Source organism: Schistocerca gregaria, chromosome 3 (genome assembly GCF_023897955.1).
Source record: "Schistocerca gregaria isolate iqSchGreg1 chromosome 3, iqSchGreg1.2, whole genome shotgun sequence".
Classification (NCBI taxonomy): domain Eukaryota; kingdom Metazoa; phylum Arthropoda; class Insecta; order Orthoptera; family Acrididae; genus Schistocerca; species Schistocerca gregaria.
The window spans coordinates 723,008,418-723,027,747 of record NC_064922.1 but is presented as its reverse complement, the minus strand read 5'-3'; positions in this window follow the sequence as shown (position 1 = coordinate 723,027,747).

The following is a 19,330-nucleotide window of genomic DNA, read 5'->3' as shown; positions in this document are numbered from 1 at the left end:
CAGTAAATTTTCTAGCAGCATGCAGGGATGATTTTATAGGGGGAAACTCCAACGAGGCGAAGATAAAATTCGTGAAAAGACATTTGGAAGGTGAGCCGCAATCGTGGGCAAATATACACAGTGTTGCATTCACCACCTACGAAATACTTGAAAGAAGTTTCCTGAACAAGTTCTGGAGAGAAGCGAAGCAAACGCGACCCCAAAATGAGTTTCTGAATGGACCATTTAAATACGGGCATGGGTCGATGCAAGAATTTTGTAAACGTGAACTTGGGAGATTAATGTATGTGAAACGTCCATTGGGAGTGCTTACCGAAATTATGACATTGAAAAGGCGGTTACCGGAAAATTTGTAGTGGGATCTCGCAACTGATATGAAATTGACTGACTCATTAGTTAAATTGATCATGAGAGTCCATTTGCATGGTAATTTTTTTCTGTAGTCAGATTACACACACCAAATAGCTCATATGGAAATCCCAGGAGGGAAGGCGATGCTCCTTTCGATGAACCCTATCGTGAAAATTTAGGGGATTGGCAATTGAAGCTGAATGCAGAAGGTTTCTACTGCTGCCAACATACATTTTGCGAAAGGACCACGAAGATAAGATACAAGAAATTAGCGCTCATATGGAGGTACATAGACAGGTCTCTTTCCCTCGCTCTATTTGAGAGTGGAATAGGAAAGGAAATGACTAGTACTGGTGTGGTGATTCTTTCATGCATTGTTATTTATGTGTTATGAAAGGTTGGAGTAAGTGATTCTGGCTGTTTCACAACTGGAAAATTATTTACTTCAGCGACTCAGTTGTGGTACTTCTTGCAGCTAGTTTGCCAACACGATGTTTTTATAGTAAAAGCAACAACCAATACACTAATTTTCTTATTAAGGTTGTTGATGGTTATTACGATTGACCTTTGAACATTGGTTTTGACTTATATGAAAGAGTAAGGCTGATGAGATTCACGCAATTCACGGTAAGTGGCGATCAGAAATTCACTGAACTCACTCTCTAACAGGATTCATTATTGGCAAAACGGATTACTTTTAATGTTTTGAAGGAAGAGCAGCTAAACAAAAGCATTCTCCTACACTTACATTTTTTTTGGCAAAAGTAGAAAATATTAAGATACTTAATACGATTCTGGGCCATTATCTATCAAATCAATGGCACTGACCTCTGCACCAATGTTCCCCTATTAAATTAGCATAAAAACATTGACATTGCCGCTTCATGAATATAGGTGTTGGTACATATAAAATTTTACAACACTTTTAAGTAATATTTGATTATATTTAGGCTAAATATTACATGGAACTTACACGTTTTCGTGCCTCGTCACAAACTGGCTTCCCTACACTACGAAGAAAGAAAAGGGTAGAATGAGTGATCCTTTTGCAAAAGGTACAGAGACTGCAATTATATTTGCAGATCATATTAATTGATTACAGTCTTTGTTATATTTCTGGGATAATATTTATTTCGTTACGACGTCAGTTTTGTTACATTTGTGAAGTTATTCAATATCATTTTTTATCACGTTATGTGGCGTACCGCCACTCTACTACAGGGTACCCTCCACTACACAGCGTATGACGACTTGTGAAGTAAGCATATAGATGTAAATGTAGACTACCTATTGATATGTCACTCCACTCATCTATAGGCACACGAAACTCAGGGAAGAATTATTTATCGAGAAAACAAAAGAAGAAATTTCTACTGATGATTGTCTATCGGTAAAAATCTTTGTAATGTCACCTCATTTACTTGACCAAAGTGACAGAATAATCACGACCAATCCTTTGTTGCACAAATTCTACAGTTGTGATTTTTATGCTCTGTAATGTCACCTCATTTACTTGGCCAGTGGCACTTAGCCCACCAATTTAATCCATAAGATGGATGTTTTACGATAAGCACCCATTTCAGTGGGGTATGGTCTGTCACGACCTTAAACTTCTTACCATACTGATAACACCGCCACTATGCCGACAAACTTTAAAATGATAATATTACTACCTCACACACAAAAAACATAGTTCCTTGTGTAGCGGAGAAATGGTGTACTTCGCGTCCGTCTTCGCTCGTAAGAGCAGGTTACCAAATATGTTTTCCATCGATTTGCTGGACATTGTTCATGATTCATAATATATGCACTGGAAGTCCTCTGCCGGCTGTGGTGTGGGGAAGATTTGCTGTTAACGACTGAAGGTAGATAGTGCTCTTAGTTACACTTAGAATCAACGACTGTATACGAGTCGACAGTAGCTTAATCCACACAAGTGATACAACCTCAGAGAACAACAGAGAAAAGGTGCACAATAAATGACCTGCCACAATATCTCCCTCCTTCTACAGACTGTCTGTCGCACGTCGACCACCATGCCCTGACGACATATGGTCATCAGCTTGCGGCTAACTTCCTTTGCAAGCTCTCTGGAACCACTGCACGTGGTCTACACCTAGTCGTTCTACATAACACGAAATACAGCTGTGACCTAAATGCCTGGCACTTCTTATCCTTTGTCTGTCCTGGTGCCACTCTTTCCTAGGGTACTTAACATCGCTACCCAGCTGCTTAACGAATCTGCATTCGTGTGGGATCTCCGTGGCTTGTGGATTACCTTGTGCTCGAATTCACTAGGCTTAAGGGCCCACCAAGTTAATCCGTAAGATGGATCTTTTAAGCTAACCAACCATTTCAGTGGGGTATGGTCTGTCACGACCTTAAAATTCCTACCATACTTATAACACCGAAAATACGTCATACAATATAAGACCGCCAGCATTCTTTCTCTGTTGTTGAGTACTTACTCTCCATCTTGTTGAACTGCCTTATAACATAAACTACCAGTTGTTCCTGACCATCTACCATCAGTCCCAGAACACAACTGACTGCCTCGTGGAAGCATCACACAAAAGGATAAACTATTTCTCGAAATCCGGGAAAACAAACACTGGAGCTGAAACTAATATTTCTTTCAATTTTTCAGATGCCTCGTGACGTTCCTGCGACCAATGGAATTTCGTTCCCTTCTTCAATAGCTCGTTCAAGGATCTGCCTACTTCCGAAAAATCCTTCACGAACTATCTATAATAATTACAGACGCCAATGAATGACTGAACCTGCTTAGTTGTTTGTCGTATCAAGTAATATTGAACTGCATCTGTACGACGAGAATCGGTCTGTACGGCATACTCACTAATCAGGTACCCCAGATAGTTTACCTGAGTTTGCGAAAAATGGCATCTGTCCACACTTAATGTCAAACATGCCGATCATAGTCTACTAAAGACAACCTCCAAAGATCTTCCATGCTCCGATAAATCATCTGAATAGGCAATTATGTCGTTTATGTAGACTAAACAAGTTTTTTGCATTAGTCCTCTTAGTAATCCGTTTAACAATCGGAGAGAAGTTGCCGGTCTGGTCTTCCGTCCAAATGGCACGCGTTTGTAATGAAAATGTCCTGCTGGAATGGAAAAATCGTTTTCGGCCTACTTTCAGGCGCCACCTCCAATTGATGATATCCGCTCCTGAGGTCCGTAGTTGTAAAGAACCAACGCTGTCCCAGATCATCCAAAGTTTCCGTGATGTTTGGAATTGGATAAGCATCCGAAATGATCCGCATGTTTAGATTTCTGTGTTCGCAGCAAAATCTGTATTTCTGTGTTCTGTCCGCCGACGTCTTTGACACGATGACAACACTGGTGCTCCAGGAACTATAACCCGGTTCTATAATCCTATCCCGTAGTTGTTGTTCGATAAATTCCTCTACCAATGGTTGCAGCTGCTTTGCTATACGGTATGGCTTCCTGTAAGTTGGTGCTCTATCCCCTGTTGCTATGTGATATTGCGTTAGCAGTGTTTCTGGTAACCCTCCATTCGCTCAAAATAAATCAGCACCTCAGCAACAGTCACTGGTCTTCAAATGACTTATTTTGCCTCGTAACACTTTCGTATCGACGGTTTGCCTGTAGCTTTCCTCTAGGCTCGACCTATCGAAGTCCTCATCTTCCAATACTTCCAGTGTGGCTATTATTGCACCCTTTGACAGAGTCACCTCCCCTCCGCCAAAGTTGCGCACACTAACCAGAATCATCTGTTCCTCGTTAATGTCTTTCACATACCCTAAACTCCTGCAGATAAAACGATGCGAACTATACAACTCTTCATTGCATAAGAGCAGTTCAACCACATACAATGTTTCCCTCGGGAAACTAGTATCCATTGAAACCCACGCTATCTTTCCCTTACCTACTAGTATTTTATACTGCCGATCGATCTTTACTGAAAACGTATCCTGTTTAGTTGGTCTCACCCCATGATAGGTGAGCCTAACGCCATTGCCTCAGTTGAAACCGTTTCCCCAGTTGAAACAAAAGTCTCCCTGAGTTCCACTGTGCGCTGCAAAAGATCAATCTTAGCTGATTTTTGTCGAGAAAACCTTACCCGAGAACCACTGAATAACCTTCGCCTTTGCATGCTTTCGCTGAACTTAGTTGTCCCGACTGAAAACTCCAGTACTGCCGTACCGGTTGTTTCCACCCTGTTATCACCAAACCCATGTGCCCTATAGCGTACTGCCACCAGCGTCCTCTTTTCCACGAGGTCCAGACTGTTAACGGACACATTCACAGATGTGTCCACCAAAAATCTCTGTATTCTGCCACCCACTGAGCCTACTAAGTTACAGGCGGCCTGTACACTAATCTGTGACGTGTTACGGTCTATCGGGACTCTCTTCCATCGGTTGAAGCAATCCCGTTTGCGTTTAATGGTTGCTTCCGATGCCGGCGCTTCCTACCCTTCCTACATCTACACTCAAATGCCTTGTGGGCCACTACACCACACACATAGTACTCTAATAGCTTACGCTGCTTCCTAACATACCCCTCCCGGCAACAACTAGAACAATTAACTGCAGAAGCGAACACGTATCGGTCCACTCTCTGCTTTATGACCATGTACACCTCCTTATAAGTGTTGATGCCTAAGAGCTGACTCTTGAGTTCTATGGATTCTCCATCCGTATCCTCCGTGACATTTCATCGGATATACCACGCAGAACAGACACACACCACTCTATTTGCTGCCCCCTGTAACAGTACCCTACTAGCTTCTGCATTCTGGGTCTAGATATATGCCTTTGCATTTAGCCTAGGAATCTATCCGAGAATGATTCCACAGACTGCTTGCGCTGCATAGACAACGTATTTAATTTCTCTCGAAAAAGCTGCGTATTGTTCTGCTGCTGGCAGCCCACTCCTGAAACGTATGTGCTTTACTTAATGTCTCCTGGTATACAGCACATGCTTTGGCACCCACTGTCAAACGCGTATTAGCAACATACAGGATTACTTCATCTGATCACCAATATCCTTAGCCTAGCCCGCGAAGGGATTAATCAGTGCGACAACTGCCGGGTCATACGGAGCAAAAAGTACTTTCAGTCCAGACTTAGTTTCCTGTGACTCTGATTGCGACTGCTCACGACTCTCTTTTCGAGCCTCTAAGTCACGATTAAGTACGAAATTTCTCTCCCTCATGCTCTCAAACTGCTCTGTTAACTTACACTTGCTGAGTTAAAGCAGCAACTGCATCCGAAGTAGTAGAACGTGTTTCCACCATTTTGCGTACTCCCACTTTAATTCAACTGACTTTTTTTAAAAAGACAAAACACAAACTCCAATTTAACCCCACACAAACAATGTTATTACAAATTAATTCCTCAGTCGAATCATCGCCCAACTACACTGGGTACAACTGCCAGACAGATGACCCTGTGAGGGGTCCACTTGTACGTGGAGCCCGATTTTGTAATAAAATTCATGAAAAATGATTGTCATATGCAGAAGAGACTGTATTTTTGACACCACTGAACCAAAGATGTTGCTTCAGTGGCAGCGTCGATTGTAAGCAGGGGCGCGCGGAGGGCAGTAGCAGCTGCTGTTACACTGTGTGATAGGTAGGGTGTAAGGCTTGAAGCTGGTATAATTTAGTTGTTGGTCTATAGACGAATTATATTGTTTATGCTTACACAGAGCCAGTAAATGTTAGGTCGCAGCCGGCCACTGTGGCCGTGTGGTTCTAGGCGCTTCAGTCTGGAACCGCGAGACCGCGAGATAGATGTGTGTGATGCTCTTAGGTTAGTTAGGTTTAAGCAGTTCTAAGTTCTAGGGGACTGATGACTTCAGATGTTAAGTCCCATAGCGCTCAGAGCCATTTGAACCATTTTTTTCTTAGGTCGTAGTTATTTCTATAAAAGTCTAAAGTGTGTTATTAATTTGTGAGGCTGTAAGATGATCAGGAATTGAATTGATGCTGAGGGTTAACAAATACGTTTTTCCCATGAACTGAGACTACACAATTTCTGCAATAATTATCACCTTGCATTAACTGTCACTTAATTAATTTTGCCTTTATAGTGCACGTACTGAACTACAGCTATTGTAAAGTTCCCAGTTTTATTATCTACTATTCTGAGTACTAGCATTTTGACTGATAGTTTTGTTTTTCCTTGCTTGGGGATCGCTGCTATCATGTTTATCTTCCCTACTATTGTTTACTGTATATTGTAACTGTAAACATTTGTTTCTCAGCGTTGTGAAATTAATAAGCAATTTTCGATGGAGGTTTTTCAGTTGTTCATTTGTAATGTCATCTGGTCAATGTAATGATATTAAGATAAATAAAACGCGGAAGCTAGGTTAAAAGGCAGACAGAAAAATCCGTGGCGCGACAGGGATTGGAACACAAGTTTACACGAAGCCATCTTACCGCTAGACCACCAGGCTCCACATTGCTTCTAATGATGGGGACACAATGTGGCAGCTGTTTTGTCTTCAAGCTGGTCTTCCTCTTGTGTCTGTGCTCTTTGTTAACTTGCACAGAAACTAAGGGCTTACCATTTCTCTTGGCCACTGTGAAGTCAGGATCGTTAATACTGTACTCATTTTCGAGTTGAACAGAAAATTTAGCTTTTATGTGTACTGCTTTCATATTTTCAGTTTTATTACACTGTAACATTTGTGAATAAAAATAATGAACATAGTGTAAGTTGTGAACCAAAAAGCTGTGTTGAAATGAATTGGTTTTTCTGTTCTTTATAATTTGGTATGTCTGTTTAGCAATGCTGAACAATGGAATTGGCGTACTTACAGATACGCTATCTGATAAAAACGAGTCGCCAAAACTATCTCATACTGTATAACTGTGTTTGAATGAACATTTACCAAATTAATTAGAAAACGTAAAACTCTATGTTGAATAAGATTTTCTGTGAATGTATTGTGCAGAACAGTGGATAGTGTTGCAACAATACGTGACTTGCAATTTCAGTGCAAGCATAATCGAAGAAAATCCTTGCGTAGTGGAACTCAAGGACTTGCAGCTATGCTAAGGACATGAAGCTTCGGCTATACGTTTGCGCAACAGTGTGAAACGCGATGACACGCGCAATCAAACAATAAAAGGCGTGAGGAGGCGGTGGAGAATATTGCATTACTGAATGACCTAGAGAGGCTAGCATTCAAAAATTATACAGAAACTCTAATACATTCCTTAGCAGTTATAATCATCTTCATAAAACCTGCTTCTTACTACAAATATGTCTGTGCCATGAAATTAATTACTGAAGTGCTAAACAAATGGTAAATCTATACCTTCTGAGCGCAAGCTATGTGAACAGAAAACTTGGTCACGTCTGAACAGTAAAACTAACCAGAATCAGCAAAGAAAAAGCCATCCCACTAAAGCTTATCGTTTCCCAAACACATCATACATTACGCACAGGCAATAAAAAGAACAAAATTACCCGTAAATCATCACACTTCTGAAATTACACGTCACCGAATCATATTTCCAAAAGTCATCATTGCCTGTCTCTTTATCTCTGTGCTCGGCAGGTTATTTCCAGACCACTCGGCAGTGTGACCAACATCCAGCTCATTGACTTACTTCTCACAGAATGCTACTGGTAACGACAAAGCTACTGAGAACTAAAGATCACATTGCTTGTACTCAGAACCACTGTGGCTTAACATACCGACTATCGAAGACTTCTGTTTGAAAAAGTACAGATATGAAGTATGATACATCGAATGGAACCATAGATCTTACATTGCATTCCTTGAATAACTAAAATAAACTAGAAACAAAGCAGTTTAAGTAATTCAGTATCCGAGGTATGTAAATGACATTAATGAACTGTATTAGGATTCGCACAAAAAAACGCAATTCTCTAGTTCGTTAGTAAAAAGCTCAGTCCAACATAAACATTAGCAAGGGGCGGCGAGGGATGACATTTCCCTCTCCTGGAATCCGGGGTACAGACTTTCCATTCATTTTAGAACTCTGACGCATTTTTCGAAATCACATATTATTTGTGATTCTGCAAAATTGCAGATATAACGTTTCCTCTATTGCTTGTTCATACATTCCTCATCAAGCTATAGAATAGTTTCGCCAGACACCCAAAGAAGATTCTGGCTCCAACTGCCGGGACACATATTGGCTGTAATGTATACTCCTGGAAATTGAAATAAGAACACCGTGAATTCATTGTCCCAGGAAGGGGAAACTTTATTGACACATTCCTGGGGTCAGATACATCACATGATCACACTGACAGAACCACAGGCACATAGACACAGGCAACAGAGCATGCACAATGTCGGCACTAGTACAGTGTATATCCACCTTTCGCAGCAATGCAGGCTGCTATTCTCCCATGGAGACGATCGTAGAGATGATGGATGTAGTCCTGTGGAACGGCATGCCATGCCATTTCCAACTGGCGCCTCAGTTGGACCAGCGTTCGTGCTGGACGTGCAGACCGCGTGAGACGACGCTTCATCCAGTCCCAAACATGCTCAATGGGGGACAGATCCGGAGATCTTGCTGGCCAGGGTACTTGACTTACACCTTCTAGAACACATTGGGTGGCACGGGATACATGCGGACGTGCATTTTCCTGTTGGAACAGCAAGTTCCCTTGCCGGTCAGGAATGGTAGAACGATGGGTTCGATGACGGTTTGGATGTACCGTGCACTATTCAGTGTCCCCTCGACGATCACCAGAGGTGTACGGCCAGTGTAGGAGATCGCTCCCCACACCATGATGCCGGGTGTTGGCCCTGTGTGCCTCGGTAGTATGCAGTCCTGATTGTGGCGCTCACCTGCACAGCGCCAAACACGCATACGACCATCATTGGCATCAAGGCAGAAGCGACTCTCATCGCTGAAGACGACACGTCTCCATTCGTCCCTCCATTCACGCCTGTCGCGACACCACTGGAGGCGGGCTGCACGATGTTGGGGCGTGAGCGGAAGACGGCCTAACGGTGTGCGGGACCGTAGCCCAGCTTCATGGAGACAGTTCCGAATGGTCCTCGCCGATACCCCAGGAGCAACAGTGTCCCTAATTTGCTGGGAAGTGGCGGTGCGGTCCCCTACGGCACTGCGTAGGATCCTACGGTCTTGGCGTGCATCCGTGCGTCGCTGCGGTCCGGTCCCAGGTCGACGGGCACGTGCACCTTCCGCCGACCACTGGCGACAGCATCGATGTACTGTGGAGACCTCACGCTCCACGTGTTGAGCAATTCGGCGGTACGTCCACCTGGCCTCCCGTATGCCCACTATACGCCCTCGCTCAAAGTCCGTCAACTGCACATACGGTTCACGTCCACGCTGTCGCGGCATGCTACCAGTGTTAAAGACTGCGATGGAGCTCCGTATGCCACGGCAAACTGGCTGACACTGACGGCGGCGGTGCACAAATGCTGCGCAGCTAGCGCCATTCGACGGCCAACACCGCGTTTCCTGGTGTGTCCGCTGTGCCGTGCGTGTGATCATTGCTTGTACAGCCCTCTCGCAGTGTCCGGAGCAAGTATGGTGGGTCTGACACACCGGTGTCAATGTGTTCTTTTTTCCATTTCCAGGAGTGTACTTAGCCGACATCCACTCATAATTCCTACAAGGGCAACCCTCCCCATTCTGCACAACTTCATCGCCAAAGTGATTTATCTTTTTTCCGTGGACACAAAGAACTAATCACGGCAGAGAAATTATTATAATAGACCTTTGAAAAACTGGCCTTTTTATTCTGTAGGTGTGTACACATACGCGTCGACTGTGGGCCCAAATACAGCAGTCGGCAAGAGAAAATGCTGTTTTCATCAACAGAAAACGGAAAAAAATGTGAAATTTTAAGGTCGAAAAAGTTTCCTCTCCGGAAGTTGGCACCTTTTTCATCTCTACGGTATGTAATGCAGTGCGACATGCGGCTACAAGGTTAAGAAGTCAGCATAGCTGCGGATACGAAGAAAGTCTTGGTTCAATCATAGGCTGTTTAGAGACGATTGTACGGGACAATTTTATAGTAGTTGTGAGTAGTATCCCACATAAACCGAGTCAAATGTTGGCCCTTGAAAGTATTTTTCACGAACTACTCAAAAAATGTAGCTTTTAAGTCACAAATGGTCACAGCAGTGAACATTAACGGAGCTGAACCATTAAAATGATCAGATGAAGAGCTTAGTAACCATAGAAAGCGTTAGAGATGGCATCAAAGTTGACTAGGAGGTTTTAGATTCATAATGAGCATTATTCAATGACATCTTTTTGCTCTTTGCTGTTATTACTACTGAGCTGCGATAAGTTCTGTGTATATCCCAAAAATTTTGGTTCTTGAATAAATTTCTACAGACACTAATGCAACCACGGTTCCTTGTGAGCTAACTCCCTTGGTTAATTCATCATGTTGTAAAATATATCAAGACATTTTCTTCACAATGCCCAGATTATCTCTAAAAGGGTTGTTATTATATAAATTAACAATGTCGAATAAAAATATGATATTTGGTTCCTGCTCATAGTGGAGAACCATAAACATGGTGAAGTGAACTATGGTCTAATGTCTGTGGTGGAGGCAGTTTAAGATATGCTGTAATAGGATAATGCAGAGAAAAACTTTTTTTTCATTATTTGCTGAAATATGTAAAAACACCTTGCAAAATTAAAAAAAATGGGTGTTACGATATAGCATGATAGTTTTATCATTACATTACATAACTAAGCGTTGAAATATTAAGTTGCAGCTGGAATGATGGACGTTGGTATCTTCACCATCTCGCATCTCTATTGTTCACTTGGACTGTTCACACAAGACGATAAGTAACCACTAACTTCGTCATGCTCCTCTCTATTCGCTGAATTGCTATATCAGTAGATGTGGAAAAATGTTAAGAGTGCCATCCCGTTCCAAAACAATTTTGTTTGTTAAGCAGGCTACATCCGTGTCTAACAAAAGAAAGTCGCTAAGACAACCGACACATACTTGTCTACTGGAAGGATTTTTCAGTTAGGTGGCTGATAAAACCCTCGGTAGTAGGTGGCGCAGGCCTTTATCTTACACTAGAACACTGCCGTAGTTCCAACACTAACCTTGTGAGGATAGCAGAATTTGTGCTCTCGGACGAGCTGTACGGAACACTTATCGGATAGTAACATCAGCTCTGTTATCCATGGCGTAATCTCCTTGCCACTGTGAATGTCTTTTTTGCATATTTGTAGCCAGCGGATTAAACTAATCTCCCACAATCAGATCGCGAGTACGGTGCTTCATGTTGCTGATCGTCAAAGGATTTTCCGATTGCTGAGGCTCACTAACGTGTACCGTAGAAACACACTTTTAAATCGAGAGAACAACATGAAGTTTAATCTTCTCCAGTTGATTTCGCGGTCAGATTCAGTGTATATCTCGGTACATGAAATATTTTCATTTCGTGTTGAAACAAGATCATTCCGAGAGTACTCCAATCTGTCAATATACCCCCAGATTTTCCTAAAAAATTCACTTCCTTAACCCGACACCACATAAAGTCCGACCATTTTAATGCTGACGAGAAACAAGAGATACCGGAAATAGCTCTGCCACCCTCCCAGCCGCTTCTCTCTCTCCCACCCTCCTTCTCGCTCTCGCCCCCCTTTCCTCTCTCTCAACTACACAGGCACGGACGCACACACACACACACACACACACACACACACACACACAAACACAGCCTTTCACTTTCACACTGGACGTGAGTGGAACTTGCTCATCCAATAATAACGAGAAAACTGTTCGTAATATAAAGTGTACGCAGTAACTGCGTATACAAGCAATGAAAATCTCTTTTGTTTGGAGGTAATCCCAACTTTCTTTAAGAGGTTATATTGGTCACTAAATCGCTACAGAAACTGGGAATCGCTACTGTAGTTTTAGTATTAGTGACAGTCATCGATATCAAAAGGAGATGGACCTATTTAGCAATCCCCTGTCTCCCGTTGCAGTGTCCTGCGTGCTGAGAGGTAACGACAACTTTTATTAGAATCTTCACACTAGGCAGTTCACAAAAGAGTGAGGAGGAATAATTCTCGAAGATCGTAATTCCCGTTCACTTTTACCCATTTAGAATGGGTAAATTCGAAGAATGGAGTGGTCGTCAATGTGCACGGGTGTTTTATGAAGTATAACGGAATTCTCTATTTCGATGCATGGGCTGCTTTGTTCCTCTTCGACTAACTACAACTGACACGTAAAACGCCCTAGACTAGACGACAATCTATGTACATATGCACCTAGTTGATAATTCTTTTATGGACTTGCAGTACAGCTGCGGGGCCAGTACGAACGTTGTGCTGATCTGCACAATAAATTACCATAGTCGACGGAAACTGTTTTTTTTTTATTTCCACATTAACCCAAAACTAAGAGAATTGAGCAAACATTAGGTAAGAAGGGACATAAAGTTCTTTAAAAATCGACTTCTTCTTCTGTTTCAAGGAGTATTAGGCTATATTATCCACTACAGGTCCATAATTTATTTCTAGGTCTTTCATTACTCTTTCGATCCACTGGCTATGTTCATTATCCTGTTGTTTCTCATTCCATTTATATCCTCGTTCCAGTTGTCTTACATTTTATAAATTGTCACACTCACTTCTTTTATTCCTAACTTACGCCGTTCATCACAATATGTTATTTAATCTATGTCTCCCCTGGGGAGTTTTGTATTTTTTGATTATTATCTAAAATTCATTTCCATAAAGTAATAGCGCACATATTTAATTTATAAAATCTGTATTTTGGATTTTATTCATTTGTTCGCTTATAGATTGCATTTAATTCTTCTCCACATAACTAAGAATGTATCTACTTCTGTGTATTTGTCGTAGTCATAGCATATCACACCCTAAATAAGTAAAACGAGAAAAATATTGGACTGCTGGCGTATATCAATAGGTATTTTCATCTCTTTGTAAATATATATATATATTGTTCGACAATCCCGACAGGATTCGGGTTTATTACAAAAGCTTCTTAAAATCCGCTCCAAAAAATCGTAAAAGTTCTGCATATTAAGCGGAACAGTAAATCTGGGAGTTTTATTCACCCAACACATGTTAACACTTAGTCTGTGGACCTATCACGACTGGTGTCGAGATATTTTGGATTAAAGTTGAAACCGATCGTCAGCAAACGACAGTAAACTTGCTGAAAACTAGGTGATCATAGAGTTCTCAATAGTAACAAAATGGCACTTTTCTTAATATCTGGAATCTACCTTTGTTGCTCCGTAATTTTAACGAATAATGCCTTCATTCAAAGATCCAATAACATAACAAACTTTTTTTTCTTTTGGATAATATTGAAAATCGTTTAACATCTTACAGCTACCGTATGCTTACTGGTGTCTTTGCTGGGCAGTAAATAAAGTTAGTTATTTGTTCCATACATCAAATTCATGACGAACACTACGATGTGGAATGTGTCGATAGGCTATACACAGGAAACATACACATGCAAAAATTTATAGGAACACAAACTGACCATCCACAGGTCTTTCTTTTAACTGATTAATTGCATAAATTCAAGAATCCCTCTGTGGTAATATTTGCGTTGTTAAAGAAAAACATCTTTGATCAACATTTGAAATCTCTACCGGTATCTGTCAAATTTCCAAGGTTGGTTTGTTAGAGTTTTATGACTCCATATTTCCTCCCTTAGAATTACGAAAGGGCAATACAAATATTTTTTGCTTCTAGTGTTGTACTTCATAATATCTTTGTCATTCTCAGACTCAGATGGTTTGTTGAAAGCACATTTCATAAGTGAATAAATGTTGTGTAGGACTTTGGTTAATTAACTCTAATCCTGATTGCTTAAAGAGATGTCTGATGGATGTATAATTGTAATTACTTGCCATTGTACAGTGAATAATTTTTGCTTAACTGAGGAGATTCTCTGGAATGTAGTTCCATAAGCCATCAGTGAATGGAAATGTGCAAAATATGTGAACGTACTCAATTGTGAACCTCGAAGTCCAGGGTTCTTGCGGCAAAAGCAGGTGAACCTAAACGTTCCAGCAGGTCTACTACACCGACAAAAAAAAATCACAGCACCGAGAATGAGTTGCGGGACGTAAACGAAAGTCGGTAGAAGTGTTTCTACATCTAAAACATGATGTCTACTCAGATTTTGTGCCAGCAAATAAGCGTGGCACTAGTAGCGCCACTATGAGGCTGCAGATCAGACTTGCTTTAAATACACGCTGTAACGGTCGTGAGCGTTAGTTACCTTTGGGATTTGATGTGGTGTCTTCACGTTATTCAAGAATGCCTTTAAGGCGAGAAAGACGCCATTATCAGCAACTCACTGAGTTTGAATGGGGTCGTGTAACAGGGCAACCAGAAGTTGCATGTTCCTTCTGCAATATTGTAAAAATACTTTAAGGTAAACAGCCACGGTACATGAATGCTGGCAGCGCCGGTTACGAGAATGTACGGTTGCAACGTGGCGTTACCGCGAGGGAAAGCCGTCGTGTTCGGCGTATGACTATCGTGCATCGTGCTGCATGTGCAGCAGCAATTTGTGCAGCAGTTGGAACCACAGTGACACAACTAATTTCTACAAATTGGTTACATAAAGGACAGCTCCTTACATTCCACTGGCGAACAACTTCCATTTGCGACTTCAGTGGTGTGAAGTGAGAGCTCATTGGAGAGCACAGTTGAAGTCTGTTGTGCTTCGTGATGAAGCTGCCTCGGTACAAGCGATAGCCGTGTCTTGGTTAGAAGGAGGCCAATTGAGAGTCTGTTATCAACCTGCCTGCATGCTGGACAAACCGGAGCTATACCTGTAGGCGGTTTTTACAAACAGGATATCTCTCGCCCATATACCGCTGTTGTAACCCAACATGCTCTACAGAGTGTCGACATATTACCTTGGCCTGTCGATCACCGGATCTGTCTCCAGTCGAGCACAAAGGGGGCATTACCGGACGACAGCTCCAGCGTCATCCACAAACAGCATTAACCGTTCCTGTATTCAACCGGACAAGTGCAACACAAATGAAATTCCATTTCACAAACTGGCATCCGGGACCTGTGCAACACAATGCATGCATTTTTGCATGTTTGCATAACTGAATTCAACATTTTGACGGATATAGCGGTTATTACTATACTACCATTTAATATTTGTAATAACTTATATCGCACTTACATTAACCTGTGATCTTTCAGTGTCAATCACTTCAATATGTTACCTAGAGAAATGTATTTTCGAAATTTAATTACTCTAGATTAAGACTTACATATTAGGGACGGTATAGCCACCATTGTTGTGCCCCTCTCATCTCTTTCTTCCTCCTCTCCATCATAGCTTCGAATTTTACGATTCTATTTCTCTTCCTCTAACCTATCCACCTCTTCTATATCTCTTTCACCCCATTCGATCGTCTTATGTCTCTGCTTGATGAGAATAACTCACAAGCTGCAAGAACATAACGAGAAAATTCCCAACTAGCAATAGGACTGACATTCATAAAAGAAAAATATGTTTACTTTCACATACAATGTCATTACTATTATTATTATTGTTGATTGTTATAATTATTTTTTGATTGTCATAATTATCGTTGTACTACTTTTATGATCTGTTTTTTTTTCTTTAATAGTAATATTGTATAACATGTTATATGTCCTTAATGTTATGTAGAAACTGAAATTTGTTGAATCTGAGTATGCCTGGTTAGGTGTAAGAGAGGGCCCTAATCTAGCCAGGTAAAATAAATGCATAAATAAATAAATAAATTATAAATAATTTCTTGGTGTTGCAGTATTTTTCCGTCAGTGTACATGATTTTCCCAGTTTATGGTTACATCAATGCGCACACCTAAGCACACAGTTTTCTACTCTATTTACTGTTTCTTCTTGGTGCGCAAGGTTAATAAGGGATGGGATACTTTTGACAATACAAAAATAGATGATCTGTTTTTTTTTTTCAAAGCTCAAAGCTGACCCATTTGTAGAAAATCAGCTAGAACGTCCACAAAAACATCATTTACTATATGCTCTATTGCCGCTTCTTTGGTCATGTTCACAACAACGCTTACATCATCTACAAACGGGACTAATGCTGCCCCTGATACACATAAAACGGTACGTTATTACGTTGAAGCAAAACCAGTAGTGAGCCACTTGTCGAAGCCCCCTCCCCTCATGCACATGATGTGGCATCCCTCTTTGTGTTACACTAACAGCCTAGAATCACTTTCAGCTTTCTGTTTCTTATGCAGTCACTGGAAGCACTTCCGGCATCCGTGTAACAGTAAAAAATGGAGACACTGTTATGCCAGAATGGTCACTTCATGGTGTCATACAGGATTTAGGGTGTGAACAGCCAGTTCCTCGGCAGTCGTGAATCGTAATTGCTTCCTTAGCACTTTTATTTATTTATGCATTTATTTTACCTGACACGATTTTGCCTTTCATTAATCGAGACTCTCAAACAATAGCTGATGGCGGCGGCTCAATGATGTGGTCAGCCATCGACCCTACGGACCGAATTGATGGAGAGCGTTTTTATGACGATGGGGTAACTACTCTATTGAGCAAAGAACATTGGCGCAGTAGCCTTGAGCCGTCCCCATTCTTCAGCGGCACTGCATCAGATGCTGACACAGGACGTCCGGCCAATTACTGGCTGGTAATAAAATGGAACACCTGCTGCGGTCGTTTTGATGTTATTTTATTATTTTACAACCGTTTTGGTGACTCAGTACACCATCTTCAGGCTTTGTGGAGATGAGCTCCAATCGTGTTCACGACCTCATCGATGGCCAAAATCTGTGACCTTATTTCTGTAGAATGCTGTAAAAGTGATATTGTGTCTAGAACACTCAACTAGTTTGTAGTTGGTAGTTGATGAATGCAGATACAACACAGCTTTTACAGTATTCTATGGAACCCAGTTCATAGATGTTGGTCACTAATGGGATCGTGTACATGATAGGAGCTCAGGAGCTCAACACCCCCCCCCCCCCCCAACGTCATTTAAGGTCTGAAGATGGCGTTCGGAGTCACCGAAACTGGCTAAAATGTAATGAAATAAAGTCAAAATGACGCTTTAGGTGTTTCATTTTATTACATAAGTGAACAGGGTTAGATAAAAAGTTAACTGAAATAGAATTTGACAACATAGATTTACACTATAAATATATCATTAATGCTGTACATGAGGTAGCAGAAGAACCATGGGCGAAGAAATTATGTATGAGAAAAATCCTAACAGTATTTTGATACAGATATAGAAAAAGAGGGACAAATAAATCAAGAAAAAAATACTTAAAATGACTAAATGCAGTGGGAGCTACAAATAAACAAAGAAAAAATATTTAATATGGCTAAATGCAGTATCCAGGACAAGACAAACTTAAGAGCACAACAAGCAAAACTTATGGTGACAGAAGCAAAAATTAAGAACTGGAAAAATGCCTGTAATAAAATGGAAGATATTGAGAACACTGAGAAAAAATTCTAAATAAACTAAAAAAAATAAACTGTATTAGTATCTGGATTTGGAAAAAGTACTTCAAATACTAACTGAAAACAGAGAATTTTTGGATACAGTTAATAACGATATAGATAAACAGAAAATAATGGCAGCATTTCACTTGTCATAGAAGTAGTAAAAAAATCAATAAAACAATAAAAACTTAAAAAAGGAAGTGCTACTGGAACTGGAGTACCAACTGAACTGGTGAGATATGGTACAGATAAATTGCATGAACTTTTGAGAAGCCTTTTTGAAAAATACGTAAATAGCCAGGAAATTCCACAAGAGTGGAAAGTAGGATTTGTATCAATAGTCACAAGGAAAAGATGACAGCGACAACTACAGAGGAATAACTGTAAATAACGTATTTAGCGGGCCTTATGGAAGGATTATCAAACATTTTTTGAAACAGAATATATGTGTGTGTACGAATTCGTAAGGCACAAAACTGCTGAGGTTATCGGTCCCTAGACTTACACACTACTTAAACCAACCAACGCTAAAAGCAACACACACCCATGCCCAAGGGAGCACTCGAACCTCCGGTGGGAGGGACCACGCCATTCGTGAAATGGCGCCTCTAACCGCGCGACCACTCCGCGCGTCTGCTTCAGAACAGGGAGATCAACTATAGATCATATATTTCGCTTGCAACGAATAATTGAAAAGAAAAAAGTTAGAAACCAACCTTTTCATTTACTATTTGTAGAAACAGGAAAAGGGTATGATTATATTCCCATATGTAACTTCTACTATTTGTAGAAATAGGAAGAGGATATGATTATATTCCTATATGTAACGCTTTAAAAGCGTTTAATATTAGATCACAATTAAAGCAATTCAGAACCTTTACGAAAACTCTATAGCAAGAGTACAACTGCAAAATTATCTCTCACGTGGATTTAGAGTTACAAAAGGATACGTGAAGGATGCACTCTATCGCTAACTTTCTACAAAATATTACAGAAAAAGTATCGGAAAACTGGAAAAGAGTATCTAAGAACATGGGGATCTCGGTAAATGATATTACGATATATTCATTACAACTTGCTGGTAACGAACTAATTTTGGGACAAGATGAAGACACAGAGTACATTGCAAGGAACAAAGGAAAAAAAATGGTGACGTCAGATCAACGGGAAGAAAATAAAATATATGGTAACAGGAGACACAAATCAGGATTTGACACTGGAAGAAGGGATGTGAACTATTAAACACACTGAAAAGTACGAATGTCTAGGAGTCAATATCACACAAGATGGAAAACGAGACTAGGAAATTAATTCAAGAGTAAATTCTGGGAAGCTTACTATTGGAACAGTAAATGGTATTTTAGGGAACCAACAGATTAAAAGGAAACAAAAAGAAAAATCTTCAACACAATGATTATTAGTATTATGACATGTTAATCAAAAGTATGGACAGTTAAATCGCAAATA